We start from the raw sequence: 17718 nt of genomic DNA on the forward strand, positions 1-17718 counted from the left end.
AAGGCCCACCGTCAAGGCACATATGAGAGAACAATCAATGAACAACTAAGGTGTCGCAACGAAAAACTAATGATTGATGCTTCTCATCTCTCTCCATTCCTGTCTGTCAGTCCCTATTTATCCCTCTCTCTGACTCTCGCTCTGTCTCTGTAAAAAATAAATAAGTAAATTAAATTAAATTAAAAATAAATAAAATTTTAAAAATGAATGAGAAGTGACAGCTGATACCACAAAAATACAAAAGATTTTAAGAAAATACTATGAACATGTATATGGCTACAAACTAGACAATATGGAAGAAATGGATAAATTCCTAGAAATATACAATCATCTAAAACTGAGTCTAAATAAAAACAGAAAATCTGAACAGACCAATAACTACTAACAAAATCAAATCATTAATAAAAAAACTCCCGAAGGTATGTTCAAGATGGCAGTGTAGGTAAATGCGGTATTTGCATCCTACCACAGCCACATCAAAATCACAGAGCCATCGTTCAGAACCACCTGAAATCTAGCTAAACAGAAGTCCTATAACTAAAAGTATACAGAAGAAGCCATACCAAGACTGAGAAAAGGGGAAAAGAAACCGAACAGGATGCAGAACAGGCTACTCCTACACCATGTGTGGCAGATAGAAATTAGGAGCGATAACTCAGCTGTGTGTACACCATGAAGAGCATGGGGTCCCAGCCCCACACCTGACCCTCTAGTCCAGGGTTCCAGTGCCAGGAAGAGAAGCCTAGCTGTGAAAAGCAGCCAGGATTGTAGATGAGTAAGATGGAGGACTGCTGGGATTCCAAGCATTCCTCTTAAAGGGCCCATTCATAAACTTACTCCAACTAATTTGCTTTGAGCTCCAGAGCTGAGGCAACACCTTGAAAATCACCAGGGACATACGGGAGACACTGAATTATCTGGCTTCTGAGGGCTGTAGGGGCAGCTTTCTCCCAGACACAGGTGCTGGCGGAAGCCATTGTCCATGCTAAGCCCTCCCTTCATAGCTGGCAGGCAGGCACAATTTCTGAGTCTCCATTAACCTGGCTAAAATCACACACCCTGTTGATTCCCTGGGACAATGCTCCAACCAACTTGCAGGCACACTCAAGCTGTTTCTAGTGGCTTTCCCATATAAACCACCTGTCCTGGCTCATGATGTGGACTTTTCTAAAATCTCTTAAAGGTTCATAAACTCCAAACAGGCAGCATCTAGCCTTGGTATGCCCCACATCTCTAGCTAAGCAGTCCCAGGCCCAGCACTAGTGGCAGCTGACCTTGCTTGGTTCACAGCTTGGCCTCTCCTGAGCACCTCTAATCCCAGAACAAGTAGCAGCCATCTACAGATCGCTCTGTAGCTCAGGCCAGGTGGCTGGTCTTGGGCATGGCACAGGTGACAACTGACTTGGCCTGTACCCCCAAGGTGCCCACCTGCTGGCCAGCTTCAGACCATGCCACAGCACAACCCAACCACCTTCACAGGCAACACACTCAAAGGGCAGACTCATCAGGCACCAGAGACCCACTGAAGTGAGTTCTCCTCCACAGGGTTAACCCTGCACAGCAGCTCCTCCCCTTTGGTCCACAACTAGTTCTCACAGCCAGTTGACTAGGGGTAAATCCCACCCCCCTTTGACGTGCCTAAAGCTATCAAGGCTCAATTACAACAGGAGAGTGCACACAGCTGACATAGGGAGCACCTAAAGTACCCAGCACAGGTGACTGGGAGTCTGTACCACTGGACCCTGGACACCTACTAGATAAGGCCACGCTACCAAGACTGGGTGATGTACCAAGCTCTACCTAACATATACAAAAACAAACAAATAAAACAACAACAAAAAACATAGAAAAGCAGCCAGAATGAGGAGACAAACAAACGTGCTAAATGAAATAAAACCACAAAACAACTCACTAAATATAATGAACACAATTAGATGCAGAGATCAAAACACTGGTTATAAGGATGCTCACTGAACTTAAGGGAAGGCAGAAAAACTCTGCGAGAACTTCAACAAGGAGATAGGAAAACATTAAAAATAGAGGTTAAAACAAACAAAAAACAGTCAGAAATGAAAAGTACAGTAACCAGAATGATGAATACATTACAGAAAATCAACAGTAGAGCAGATAAAGCGAGGTTCATACCAGCAATTCAGAAAATAAGATAGGAGAAAACACCCAATCAGAACAGCAAAAAGAAAAGAGAATCTCAAAAAAATGTTAATGGAGACTCTGGGACAACTTCAATTGTACCAACACTTGCATCATGCAGGTGCCAGAAAAAGAAGAGAGAGCAAGGAACTGCAAATCGACATGGAAAAATAATGAGAGAAATCTTCCCTAACCTGGTGAATAAAATAAACACACAAGTCCAGGAACAGCAGAGAGTCCCAAACAAGATGAACCCAAAGAGGCCCACAACAAGACATATAATAATTAAAATGCCAAAGGTTAAAGACAAAGAGAATCTTAAAAGCAACAAGATAAAAGCAGTTTGTTACCTATAAGGTAGCTTCCATTAGAGCTTCCATCAGCTGAATTCTCAATAGAAAATTTGCAGGCTAGAAGAGATTGGCACAAAATATATTCAAAGTGATGAAAAGCAAGGGACCTACACCCAGATTACTCTACCTAGCAAAGCTATCATTTAGAATTGACGGACAGATAGCTTTCTACACACAAAAAAAGGCTAAAGGAGTTTATCACTAACAAATCAGTACTACAAGAAATCATAAAGGGTTTTCTATAAAAAAAGAAAAAATATCAATAATAAAATGGCAATAAATACGTGTCTATCAACAATTATTTTATTTATTTATTTATTTATTTATTTATTTATTTATTTATTTATTTATTTTAGATACAGGGCAGAAAGAGAGAGAGAAAGAGGAGGAGAAACAGGAAGCATCAACTCATAGTAGTTGCTTCCCATATGTGCCTTGACCGAGCAAGCCCAGGGTTTCGAACCAGCGACCTCAGCATTCCAGGTCGAGGCTTTATCCACTGCGCCACCACAGGTCAGGCTATCAACAATTATTTTAAATGCAAATGAATTTAATGCTCCAATCAAAAGATAGATATATAGTGGCTGAATCTATAGCAAAATAAGGCCCTTACATATATTATCTACAAAAGACTCACTTCGACCAAAAGACACACACAGACTGAAAGTAAAGGGATGGAAAAAGATATTTTATGAAAATAGAAAAAAGAAAAGAAATGAAAATATTTATATCAGACTAAATAGACTTTAAAATGCAGATTCTAATGAAAGACAAAATACCCAGCAATTCCACTTCCAAATATTTATCTGAAGAAATCCAAAACACTAAATCAAAAAACATTATATAGATATGCATCCATATGTTCTTCAAAGCATTATTTACCATAGCCAAGATATGGAAGCAATTATGTGTCCATCAATTGAAGAAGAGATAAAGCAGTACATATATATCTATACAATGAAATGTGACTCATCCATAAAAAAAATAAAAGAAATTGCAATGCTATCTACGACAGGGATGGATCTAGAGAGTACTGTACTGAGTAAAATAAGTCAAAGACAAATGCCATGTGATTTCACTTATATGTGGAATCTGAAAAACCAAAATAAACAAATGGGCAGGCCAGAATAAAGACTCAAAGATACAAAGACCATTTTGATAGTTGCCAGATGGGAGAGGGGCTTCAGAAACGTGTGGAAAAGGTGAAGGGAGTAGTAACAAGTACAAACTGAAGTTACAGAATAGTTAGTCAGATGTTAAGTACAGCATAGGGAATATAATCAATAATATTGTAATAACTATACCTGGTATCAGATGGGTACTAGAATTATTAAGGTTATCACTTCATAAGTTATATAAATGTCTAATCACTGGGTTGTAAACCTGAAACTAATATAATATTGTATGTCAACTGTAATAGAAAAGAATTAAAAATTATTAAAAAAATAAACTCACAAAAGTCTAGGACTGGATAGTTTCATGGGTGTATTTTACCAAATTTTCAAAGAATTAACAGCTAAGCTTCTCAAACTATTGCAAAAATTCAAGAGAAGGAAAGCCTCTCAAGTCTACAGAAAGAAAAAGTAGGCTTCAGAACAAGGGAATGTATCAGGTAATAAAAAGAGATATTATATAATAATGGGTCAATTAACCAAGAAGACAAAACAATACTAAATGTATATGCATCTAGAAAGAGAACTCCAAAGTAAATGAAGCAAACAGTGGTAAAACTGAAAGAAATAATTGAATCCATAATTATACTGAGACTTCCACAAATCTCTCTCAGTAATTAATAGAACAGAAAATACAAAAAAAAATACAGAAGACCTAAACAGAATAATCAGTCAGCCTGATCTGATATTTACAGAACATCCCACCCAAAAATAGAATATATATTCTTTTTAATATACATGGAACATTCACCATGGTAGACCCTATTGCAAACAAAACATACTGTAAACAAATCTTAACATATTAAAATAATTGAAACCCTACAAAATATATCCTCAGACCATAATAATTAAACTAGAAATTAGTAACAGCAAGATATCTGAAAAATGGACCCACTATTTGGAAATTAAACAACATACAGTACTTTTAAAACAAATCCAAAAATCAACATGAAGTCTCAAGAAGAACAGAAAATATTGTGAACAGAGTAAAAATATATCAAAAATGATGGTGCGCAACTAAAGCTGTGCTTAGAGAGAAGTTTATAGGATTAAAAGAAGGAAAAAAAGTAAAATTAGGGCACAAATCAGCATTATGGGAAACAGAAAAACAAAAGCTGGCTCTTTGAAACAATCAATAAATCTTGATGAAGGAAAGAGGGGGCTAAGGGAGGGAGGGAGGGAGGCAAACAGGAAGGAGACACTAAGTAATCACATCAGAAATGGAGACAGGGCCTTGACCAGTTGGCTCAGTGACTGAGCTTCCGCCCAGCATGTGGAAGTCCCAACCATCTGCAGCCATGGTTGGAATGGTTCAAGCAAGTTGGCCCTGGGTGAGGATGGCTCCATGGCCTTACCTCAGGTACCAAAATAACTTGGTTGCCGAGCAACAGAGCATCACCCTGTAGGGGGTTTGCTGGTGGATCCCGGTGGGGGCACATACGGGAGTCTGTCTCTCTACCTCCCTGCCTCTCCATCAATCAATTAAAAAAAAAGAAAGAAAAATAAAAAAGAATATATCACTACAGACAAGTATAGACATTGAAAAGACAATAAGGGAGGCCCTGGCCGGTTGGCTCAGTGGTAGAGCGTCGGCCTGGCGTGCGGAAGTTCGGGGTTCGATTCCCGGCGGGGGCACACAGGAGAAGTGCCCATCTGCTTCTCCACCCCTCCCCCTCTCCTTCCTCTCTGTCTCTCTCTTCCCCTCCCGCAGCCAAGGCTCCATTGGAGCAAAGATGGCCCGGGCGCTGGGGATGGCTCCATGGCCTCTGCCTCAGGCGCTAGAGTGGCTCTGGTTGCAACAGAGCAACGCCCCAGATGGGCAGAGCATCGCCCCCTGGTGGACATGCTGGGTGGATCCCGGTTGGGCGCATGCGGGAGTCTGTCTGACTGCATCCCCGTTTCCAACTTCGAAAAAATACAAAAAAAAAAAAAAAAGTACAAGACAATAAGAGAACACTACAAACAACTCCATGCCCATATCTGGTAAGTTAAATGAAATGGACCGATGCACTTTGAAATTCACAAATGTCAAAACTTATTTGGGAAGAAACAGAGAATCTGAATAGTCTTATTCATAGTTTAAAATTAAGAAACAAAAGAAAACAAAAACAAGTCTAGGTGGTTTCTTTGGCAAATTCTACCAAATATATAAGGAAAAAATAATACTAATTCTACATAATCTCTTCCAGAAAACAGAAAAGGATGAAATACTTCTCAACTCAATTAATTTGTAAGGCCAGCATCACCCATATATCAAAACTAGATTTAAAGAATCACAAGAAAAAAATAAACACTACAGACCAATATTACTCAGAAAAACAGACACAAAACTCTTCAACAATATTATAAACCAAATCCAGCAATATATTTAAAAATAACACATCATGACCAAATAGGATTAATTTTCAGTATTCAAGACTTGTTTAGACTTCCGGTGCCCTCTGTTCCGCCACAGCCGGTTCCCGTGCCCGCTGCCGCCGCACTCCAGGGAATTTCTGAGCAGAATCTGCCTTGACACATGTTTCAAGGATGGCTCTCCCTATTATCGTAAAATGGAGTGGACAGGAATATTCAGTGACCACACTTTCAGAAGATGATACTGTGCTGAATCTCAAACAGTTTCTCAAGACCCTTAAAGGAGTGCTCCCAGAACGACATAAGTTACTTGGACTTCAAGTTAAAGGCAAACCTGCAGAAAATGATGTTAAGCTTGGAGCTCTCAAACTGAAACCAAATACTAAAATCATGATGATGGGAACTCATAAGGAGAGCTTGAAAGATGTCCTAGGACCACCTCCTGACAATGACGATGTTGTCAATGACTTTGATATTGAAGATGAAGTAGTTGAAGTAGAAAACAAGGAAGAAAACCTACTGAAAATTTCTCGCAGAGTAAAAGAGTACAAAGTGGAAATTTTGAATCCACCCAGGGAAGGGAAAAAGCTTTTGGTACTAGATGTTGATTATACGTTATTTGACCATAGGCCTTGTGCAGAGACTGGGGTAGAATTAATGCGGCCATATCTTCATGAATTCCTTACATCTGCATATGAAGATTATGACATTGTTATTTGGTCCGCAACAAATATGAAGTGGATTGAAGCTAAAATGAAAGAGCTGGGAGTCAGTACAAATGCAAATTATAAGATTACCTTCATGTTGGACAGTGCCGCTATGATAACAGTACATACGCCAAGGAGAGGATTAATAGATATAAAGCCTCTTGGTGTTATATGGGGAAAGTTTTCGGAATTTTACAGCAAAAAGAACACTATTATGTTTGATGACATAGGAAGAAATTTTCTCATGAACTCACAGAATGGACTAAAGATAAGGCCTTTAATGAAAGCACACCTAAATCGAGATAAAGACAAAGAACTCTTAAAATTAACTCAGTACCTCAGGAAATAGCAAAATTAGATGACTTTTTGGACCTAAATCACAAATATTGGGAAAGGTATCTCTCAAAGAAGCAAGGACAGTAGCTCCAAGTTACGCTGGTATTACGCTGCTGAAGATATTTGAGATCCATGAACTCTTACTTTTCTGCTAGAAATCACTCTAATAGTGCTGGATACTGAAGCAGATGCTGCTTACACTTGGTCTTCCAGTTCTTTTGTAAATTTAATTTCCTATTTTTTGAAGATCACAGCAATATGCTAAAAAATAATCTTTTTCCCCTATGTGAATATACTGTTACTTTTGAAAAGTGTTTTCTCCATCATTGAGTACTGAGTTTTTTTCCCCCCACACACAAGAAAAGCAGACAAAAATGTATATACTCAACAGTGTCATTTTCTGACTTCGGAAACAAGTTATGTCTTGTGTTCCTGCCTTATTGTGTTGTCGTTTGATTAAATCTAAGACCAAACCCACCTCAAAATTACTGCTTTTCCTTTAAAAAAAAATTTTTTCCCCAGTAAGAAACCTAGTTTGGTATGCTTAAAGTTACCAAAAAATTTTTTGTTCCATTGTCATAGTCACAATTTCTCTCTTTTTTTTAAATTTTATTTTAATTTTATTTATTCATTTTTAGAAAGGAGAGAGAGAGAGATAGAGAGAGAAGGGGGGGAGGAGCAGGAAGCATCAACTCCCATATGTGCCTTGACCACGCAATCCCAGGGTTTCGAACCAGCGACCTCAGCATTTCCAGGTCGATGCTTTATCCACTGTGCCACCACAGGTCAGGCAATTTCTCTTTTTACTCCACCATTTACGTCTCTAAATTCTGAGCTGTCTCAGCTTGGTTGTATGTGTGTCAGTGTTCTTGGGGTAATACTGGAACATGTCAGCTGTGATACCGATATGTTATAGTATGAGAAATAGAAAACATAAGATTAAAGAATGAAATTAAGGAACAAGAGTGTTTCTTTTTGGTGGCTAAGTAGAAACATTTCTGCCTAAAACCATTGTCATAAAAGCAGTTATTGGCAATACATTTTAAAATGGGACGAATCTCTGGCTTGGCCATCAAAAGCATGAACAAAAAGGTTTTGTTCTGTTCTAGCTATATCTTGTCTAAGTGCAGACACTGTGTTTCAGTGAAAATATCTAACCATAAGCTTAAAGGAAATTATTTGCAATACTTAAGGCTGCAGATATGTAATGTGACCACTGTTTTGTGTTGACAGTATTGCTTAATACAGTTCTTGTATTTGAAAGGAATCTGATCCTTTCAAATGAACATGGTGTATATTGTTCTTACGGGACTATTTCAGTGGTGTAAATAATAAATATCTTTTCTTAAAAACAAAAAGACTTGTTTAATACTCAAAAATCTATCACTGTGACTCACTAACAGACTAGAGAAAAACCACATGGTGAGTTCAAGGAATGCTGATAATGCATTTGACAAACATCCATTCATGATTTCAAAAATGCTCAGCAAACTATGAAGAAAAGGGATTTTCTCTGAGCTGATAAAAGTCATCTATAAAGAACGTGCAGCTAACCACTTCAATGTGGGAACTATATATATTCTTCCCCCTTAAGATCAGGAACAAAAGCAAATATGTCTGCTGTCATGACTCCTATTCTACATTGTCTTGGAAGTCCTAGCCACTACAATAAGGGAAGAAAATAAACCAAGTCATACAGAGAAGAAAGCAAGAAAATAAAATTCAAACCACATAACTGTCTACATAGAATATCCCAAGTGAAGACTGAATGGAATATACAGACAACAGCCACACCATATCTATAAGGTCTACCGGAAAGTTCTGTCTGTTTCTATCACAAGTTTCGACATGTAAGCACATGTTTATTTGGCACATGTGTGCCTCTCTATTTTTATCACTTAATGTATACACACTGACGTAGCAAATTAACTAAAACAAAGTTGATTCACGTAAGTCTTATGTGTGAAGCGATAGTATACCCATGGCTACTGATAAAGTTCATTTACGCCACTGTAATTTTTACAAATTTCAACAAGGAAGAAATGCTACAGAAGCATGTCTGTCACATCCACCATATTCCCCCAACTTAGCACCCTCCGATTATCACTTGTTTTTGTCCTTAAAAAACTTTTTGAAGGGCAAAAAATTCAAAAATGAAGAAGATATCAAACAAGCACTGGTTCAATTTTTCGCATCAAAAGATAAAACATTTTTCAAAAATGGGATATACAAATTGCCCTCACGCTGGCAAGAAGTTATTAATAATAATGGAAATTATATTATTTAATAAAGTTTATTGACGGTAAGAAAAATTTGTATTTTGTTTTATTCCAAAAACGGACAGAACTTTCCGGTAGACCTTATAGAAACAGAACCTCATACCTCTGCAGCAACCAGTCCAGGAAGCCAAAGCACAACTTCTGTAGCCATCATATCCAAACAGCCAGAACTTGATCAATAATTGCCAGCTTCCCTAATTTTGCTCCACTTCCAATTTACGACCAACCAGAGAAAGGAAAATATGCTCCCCTACCCAATCTCATAAAATGTTCCACTTCCAGTTAGGTCTGCTTCCAGCTTCACCAAGCCAACAACTTCCAATTAGGATAACATTAGGCTTTTCCTTTTTCCCATAATAAAGCTTTTATTCTCTCCTTTTAGAGTCCCCTTTTAGTCTGTGCCAAATGCAAGTAATGGTGGCTGATGCTCTATCTGTTCTCATTTGGATGGGCTTTATTACAAGGAATCTACAAAACTTCCTAAAATTAATGTGAGTGAGTTTACGAGGTCATACAACACAAGATCAATGTATAAAAAACAACTGTATTTCTATATACTAACAATGAATTATTGAAAGTAAAAATATTTAAGTTTTATTGACAACAGCATATACACACAAATAAAGAAAATACATAGGTATAACTCCTTTTTCTTTTTAAAGATTTTATTTATCCATTTTAGAGAGGAGAGACAGAGAGAGAGAGAGAAAAGGGGAAGAGAAGCAGGAAGTATCAACTCCCATATGTGCCTTGACCAGGCAAGCCCAGGGTTTCAAACCGGCAACCTCAGTGTTCCAGGTCAATGCCTTATCCACTGTGCCACCACAGGTCCAGCAATACATAAGTATAAATCTAACAAAATATCTGTTGTGTCTGTATGTTAAAAATTATAATACATTAAAATAGATCAAAGACCTATATAGATATAGAAGGATACTGTGTTCAGACTGGAAGACAATATAGATATTAATTCTCCTCAGATTGATCTATAGATTCAATGCAATTCTAATCAAAATACTAGTGGTATTTTTATAGATGGTAACAAAAATTAATACAGAAAGGTAAAGTAACTAGAAAAGCCAAAACAGAACACACACTAACTTCAAAACATTCTAAAGCTACAGTAACAAATACATAATACTGTGTACTGGTGAAGAACAGAAACAGAGAACAAAAGAAGAGAATATATGGTGCTGGAAAAAAAAGAAAGAAAATAGAAAAACCACCACCTCAACTACACACCAAACAATTAATAATGGATTAACAAGGTAGATTTATCAAAACTTAAAACATTTGCTTAATGTTAAAGACACTGTTAAGCCCTGGCCGGTTGGCTCAGCAGTAGAGCGTCGGCCTGGCATGCGGGGGACCCGGATTTGATTCCCAGCCAGGGCACATAAGAGAAGCGCCCATTTGCTTCTCCACCGCCCCCTCTCCTTCCTCTCTGTCTCTCTCTTCCCCTCCCTCAGCCAAGGCTCCATTGGAGCAAGGATGGCCCAGGCGCTGGGGATGGCTCCTTGGCCTCTGCCCCAGGCGCTAGAGTGGCTCTGGTCGCGGCAGATCGATGCCCCGGAGGGGCAGAGCCTCACCCCTAGTGGGCGTGCCAGGTGGATCCCAGTCGGGCGCATGCGGGAGTCTGTCTGATTGTCTCTCCCGTTTCCAGCTTCAGAAAAATACAAGATAAATAAATAAATAAAAAATAAAGACACTGTTAAGAAAATGAAAAGATAAGCTCGAGAGTGGGAGAAATTACTTGGAAATTACATATCAGAAGATTTTTATCCAGAATATATTAAGCTCTCAAAAACCTCAACCATAAGAAAACAAACAACTTAAAGTTTTAAACAGATTTGAGAAAGAGAGAGAGGGAGGCAGGTAGGGAGGGAGAGAGGGGGAAAGAGGAAAACATCAATTTGTTGTCCCACTTATTTATGCATTTGTTGGTTGATTCTTGCATGTGCCCTGACCAGGGATGGAACCCACAACCTTGGCACATCGGGACAATGCTCTAACCAACTGAGCTACTTGGTCAGGTCAACAACTTAATTTTTTTTAAAAGCAAAAGATTTAAATAAACACAGCATCAAGTATGTGGCACATAAGCACATGGAAAGATGCTAGATATCTTCAGTCATTAGAGAAATACAAATAAAACTCCAATAACACTATTACACACCTACCAGAATGCTAAACAAACATAACAATAAAACAATATATACACCTAAGTACTGCAACTTTCATATGTTGTTGGTGGTCATGCAAAATAGTATAGGTATTCTGGAAAACAAATTGACAGTTTCTTATGAAGGTAAACATACACTTAACATATTACCCAGTGATTCTACCTGTTTATCAATGAGAAATGAAAACTTATGCTTATACAAATATGTGTTTGCAAAAATCTACAGTAACTTTATAATTGCTAAAAATTGGAAACAACCCCAACAGGTAAATGGATGAACAAACTGGTACATACATGTAATACAATGAAAAAACTACTAATACATGCAACAACTTGGATGAACTGTAAATATATTACAGTAAGTTAACAAAGCCAGACTCAAAGGATAGTTACGTAAAATTCTATTTAAATGATGTTCTGAAAAGGAAAAAACTATAAGAACAGAAAATAAATAAATGTCTGCCAAGGGTTAAGGATGGAGAAGGGCTGATTACAAAGGGGAACTGATCTGATGTTGATGGTACTGGTGGCTACATGACTGGATGCATCTGAACTCAACAAACTGTAAACTAAAGAGTGAATTTCACTGTATGAAATTTAATTTTAAAAACTAATTAAATTTAAAAAACAATAGAATTTCTATTGTTTGGTGTGGTTTTCCCAACATTAAATATTTCCAGTCCCTGGCCAGTTGGCTCAGTGGATAGAACACATCAGCCCAGTGTGCAGACATCCCGAGTTTGATTCCTGGTAAGGGCATATATGAGAAGCAACTATCTGCTTCTCTTCTCCTCCTTCTCCCCCATTTCTATCTCTTCCCCTCTTGCAGTCAGTGGCTCAATAGGTTCAAGCATGGGTACCGGGCGCTATGGATAGCTTGGTTGATTCAAGCATCGGTCCCAGATGGGGATTGCCAGGTGGATCCCAGAAGGGGCGGATGTGGGAGTCTATCTCCCCTCCTCTCACTTAAAAACAAATTACCATAGGTGAGTAATTAGAAAGTTCATTGTATCATTAAAGGTCCTTAAATGTCAGTATCCATACATGTTAATTCTAAGAAAAAAAATGTTTCTCTAAAAAAAAAATTCCACCAGTCTCCTACTGCTAGGGGTAGTAATATTGATTAATATGCCTGGTTGTTACATGTTCTTAGAGCTGTGTCTACTTTCCCATTCTGTTTGTCCTTTTATATAATTTTTTTCTTTTATTCTCATTTCCTTTGGGTTATGAGGGTGTAAAAATAAATACATGCATAAATATATACATTATGTTTATGTGAAGATCTAAAATTCAATTACTCAAAATTTATCAAATATATATATTTGATAAAACTCATATATATATATATGCCAAGCAGATGTTTGAAGCAGTAGAGATTGCAAAAGGACATATAAACACATGAATCACAGTCCCTATCCTCAAGAAGCTTAGTTTTTAATGAACAAAAAGAAAAACCATATTCAGAAATACAATAAAAAATACAAAGTAATAAATACTGTAAAGTACTTATGTACCTAAGTGAAGAGGGCTTAATTTTGCCTAAGAGGTTAACAAGTAATTTGGCATTGTTATACAGCATAGATTGATCAGAGGGGTCAGAACTGAAAAGAGTAATACCAATGAGGAGACTACTATTAATAGTGTAGATGAAATACAAAGGTTCGATTTAGGACTAAGAGCTCAAAAAGAAATTCAAAAGATATTTAGAAAGTAAAATCGAGAGATTTGATAAATGACTGAATTGTGGAGAAAGGATGACTGACTCCCAGGTTCCTAGATGTCTGGGTATAAAGTGAGGCAATTTATGAGACAAAGAACATAGAAGGAACAATACATGATTGAGTTTACTATCAACGTGTATCATATATCTCTGAACCACAAAGATAATTATGTTTAATAATTAGCTGAATATAAAAACCTGAATATAATTAGCCTGACCAGGTGGTGGCGCAGTGGATAGACCGTCGGACTGGGATGCGGAAGGACCCAGGTTCGAGACCCTGAGGTTGCCAGCTTGAGCACGGGCTCATCTGGCTTGAGCAAAAAGCTCACCAGCTTGGACCCAAGGTCACTGGCTCAAGCAAGGGGTTACTCAGTCTGCTGAAGGCCTGAGGTCAAGGCACATATGAGAAAACAATCAATGAACAACTAAGGTGTCTCAACAAAAAACTGATGATTGATGCTTCTCATCTCTCTCCATTCCTGTCTGTCTGTCCCTATCTATACCTCTTTCTGACTTTCTCTCTGTCCCTGTAAAAAAATAAAAATTAAAAACAAAACAAAACAAAAAAAAACCTGAAGGTTTATAAATGGATCTGCAATGTGAATTTAGAATTGTGGTTCTAAGGCCATAAATAAGAATTCAGAGAGAGTATTCAGAAAAAAAGATTATGGAGGATTCCATGAGGGTGACTTAAAATGGGCTAGAGCAGTAGACCAAGAGAGAGCATAATTATAGGAAGGCATGAGAGAGAATTTAAGAAAGAATACAATATTCAATATCAAATCCTGAGGAAAAGATTAGAAAATAATAAAAGTACTTCCTCGATTTGGCAATTATGCTAGTGATAAACCATGACTTAAAAGAATGGGTAGGCATACCTGTCAGTCATCAAATTCATATAAATAAAACTAAGCATGTGAATATTTGTCTGTTACTACATTTACAAAAACTGCTAGGCAGATTTGCACAAAATTTGAAGACCATGTGGCATACAAAAAATTTACTATGAAGAACACTGGCAAAGTCTGGCAATGACACCAGTGAAAAATATCCTGGAGATTTTATTTAATTAGAGGTTGGTAAACTACAATATATGGGCTAAATTCAGCTCACTGTCTGTTTCTGTAAATAAAGTTTAATTCAAACATAGCCATTCTCATTCATATTGTCTCTGGCTACTTCCACACTATAATATTAATTGGGACAGAGATCATATGGCCTGCAAAACTAAAATAATTGGCATCTGGCCCTTTAAAGAAAAATCAGCCAACCCCATATCTGACCAGAACAATGACACTATTGACAATAAGTATGCATTTGCATTTGAAGACAGAGTGCCTGGACTAACAGAGGGTAAAGACTAAGCCCCAAGCCACCCCCAAATTTTAGCTTGGTGCATTCACCTTTGTCCAGAGTCTAGCTTTGGATTTTAAAATCTCAAAACCTTAATGAAAACATAACGACCCAAAATCTATGGAACAAAGCAAAAGCAGTTCTAAGAGTAAAATTTATAGCATTACAGATCTACCTTAAGCAACCAGAAACACTCAAATAAGAAAATCTAATCTTATACCTAAAGAAACTTAGAAAAGAACAACAAACAAAACTCAAGGTCAATAGAAAAATAAAATAACAAGACCAGAGTGGAAATAAATAAATTGACTCCAAGAAACCAATTCAAAAGATCAATGAACGGCCCTGGCCGGTTGGCTCAGTGGTAGAGCATTGGCCTGGCGTGCGGAAGTCCCAGGTTCGATTCCCGGCCAGGGCACACAGGAGAGGCGCCCATTTGCTTCTCCACCCCTCCCCCTCTCCTTCCTCTCTGTCTCTCTCTTCCCCTCCCGCAGCCAAGGCTCCATTGGAGCAAAAGATGGCCCGGGCACTGGGGATGGCTCCTTGGCCTCTGCCCCAGGCGCTAGAGAGGCTCTGGTCACAACAGAGCGACACCCCAGATGGGCAGAGGATCGCCCCCTGGTGGGCATGCCGGGTGGATCCCGGTCGGGCGCATGCAAGAGTCTGTCTGACTGCCTCCCAGTTTCTAGCTTCAGGAAAAAAAAAAAAAAAAAAAAAAAAAAGATCAATGAAACCAAGAGCTGGTTTTTTGAAAATATAAACAAGATTGATAAACCTTTAACCAGACTCATCAATAAAAAGAGAGTATCCAAATAAATAAGAAATGAAAAAGAAATAACAACCGACACCATAGAAACACAAAGGGTTATAAGAAAATATTACAAATGACTATATGCCAACAAATAAGACAATCTAGAAGAAATGGATAGGTGCCTAGAAACATACAATCTTCCAAAACTGAATCAAGAAGAAACAGAAAATATAAAGACTGATTATAACTGAAACAACTGAAACAAACGAATGAATTCCAACAAATAAGTCCTGGACCAGATGACTTCACAGGTTAATTTTACCAAACATTAAAAAAACTAAAACCTATTCTTTTGAAACTATTCCAAAAAACTCAAGAGAACAGAAGACTCCCAAGCTCATTTTATGAAACCAGCATTATCCTAATTTCAAAACCAGATAAAGACACTACAAAGAAAGAAAATGATAGGCCAGTATCAGTAGTGAACATAAATGCAAATATCCTCAACAAAATGTTAGCAACCTGAATCCAGCAATACATGAAAAATATCATACACCATGATCAAATGGAAATTATTCCTGCATGAAAGGTTGGTACAATATTTGCAAATCAATTAATGCGAGACACCACATAAACAAAATAAAGGATAATAATCATTAAGATATCAATAGATGCAAAAAAAGCATTTGACAAAATCCTGCATCCATCTATGATAAAAATTCTCAGCAACATGAGACAAGACGGAAAATACCTCAAATAGCAAAAGCCATATATGACAAACCAACAGCTAATATAATGAATGAGGAAAAACTAAAAGTGGTTCCCTTAAGGTCAGAAACAAGACAGGGATGTCCACTTTCACCACTTTTATTCAACACTGTATTGGAAGTCTTAGCCACAGCAATAAAACAAGAAAAAGAAAAGTTATCCAATTTGGAAAGAAAGAAGTATAATTGTCATTATTTGCAGGTGACATGATACTGTAAATAGAGAATCCTAAAGATTCCTCCAAAAACTACTAGAACTGATAAATGAAAAGTAGCAGAATACAAAAGAAATATTCAGAAATCAGCATTTTTTACACCAATAATGAAATATCAGAAAGAAAAATTAAGAAAATACCTATTCACAAGTGCATCAAAATAATAATAATAAATTTAACCAAGAAGGTAAAAGATGCATACTCAGAAAATTTGAGAAATGAAAGAAATTGATGAAGATACAAATATGTAAATAGAAGCACATATTGTGCTCACAGATAGGAAGAATTAACATCATTAAAATGACCATACTACCCAAAGCAACCTCTATCAAAATTCCAATGGTATATTTTAGAGAACTAAAACAAATAACCCTAAAACTTATATGGAACCACAAAAAGACCCTGAATAGCTCAATAGCAACAGCAATCTTGAAAAGAAATAACAAAGTTGGAGGTATCATGCTACCTGATATCAAACTATACTACAGGTTATAGCAATCAAAATGGCATGGCATTGGCATAAAAGCACACACAGAGAAACAGAACAGAGAGCCCAGAAATAAATCCATATCTACACAGTCAATTAATATATGACAAAAGTAGCAATATGCAATGGGATAAAAACAGTCTATTCAATAAATGGTGTTAAGAAAACTGGATAGATACATAAAAAAAAAAAAGTGAGCCTGACCTGTAGTGGCACAGTGGATAAAGCATTCAACGTGTAATGCTGAGGTCGCTGGTTCAAAACCCTGTGCTTGCCCGGTCAAGGCACATACAGCAACCAAGAAACAACTAAAGTGAACCAATTATGAGTTGATACTTCTCATGATGCTCCCTACCCCACCATAAAAAAAATCAATAAATAAAATCTCTTAAAAAAAAAAAGTGAAACCATATACAAAGATAAAATTAATATGAATTGAAGACTTAAATGAAAACCCAAAACTAAAAGACTGTTAGAAGACAACACAGGCAGTGAACTCTTTCTGACACTGCTCTTAGTTATATTTTTTATATGTCTCTTGGGGCAAAGGGAACAAAAGAAAAAATAAACAAACAGCACTACATCAAACAAAAAGTTTTTGAACAGCAAAAGAAACCATCAACAAAATTAAAATACAATCTTCTGAATGGGAGATATTCACCAATGATACATTTGATAAGGAGTTAATATCCAAATTTTTATAAAGTCATACAAATTAACACCAAAAAATCCAATTAAAAAATGAGCAGAGCCTGACCAGGCGGTGGCGCAGTGGACAGAACGTCCGACTGGGATGCAGAGGACCCAGGTTCGAGACCCCAAGGTAGCCAGCTTGAGCGCGGGCTCATCTGGTTTGAGCAAAGCTCACCAGCTTGGACCCAAGGTCA

At 37.4% G+C, this 17718-nt stretch overlaps 1 protein-coding gene and 1 pseudogene across 1 annotated transcript in view; one reads left to right on the plus strand and one right to left on the minus strand.

The window, feature by feature from the left end:
• Positions 1-17718, minus strand: part of VKORC1L1 (vitamin K epoxide reductase complex subunit 1 like 1) — a 94494-nt gene that overhangs the window by 21119 nt on the left and 55657 nt on the right. The window lies entirely within an intron of this gene.
• Positions 6151-7667, plus strand: LOC136402493 (ubiquitin-like domain-containing CTD phosphatase 1 pseudogene; annotated as a pseudogene).

Source organism: Saccopteryx leptura, chromosome 4 (assembly GCF_036850995.1).
Source record: "Saccopteryx leptura isolate mSacLep1 chromosome 4, mSacLep1_pri_phased_curated, whole genome shotgun sequence".
Lineage (NCBI taxonomy): Eukaryota > Metazoa > Chordata > Mammalia > Chiroptera > Emballonuridae > Saccopteryx > Saccopteryx leptura.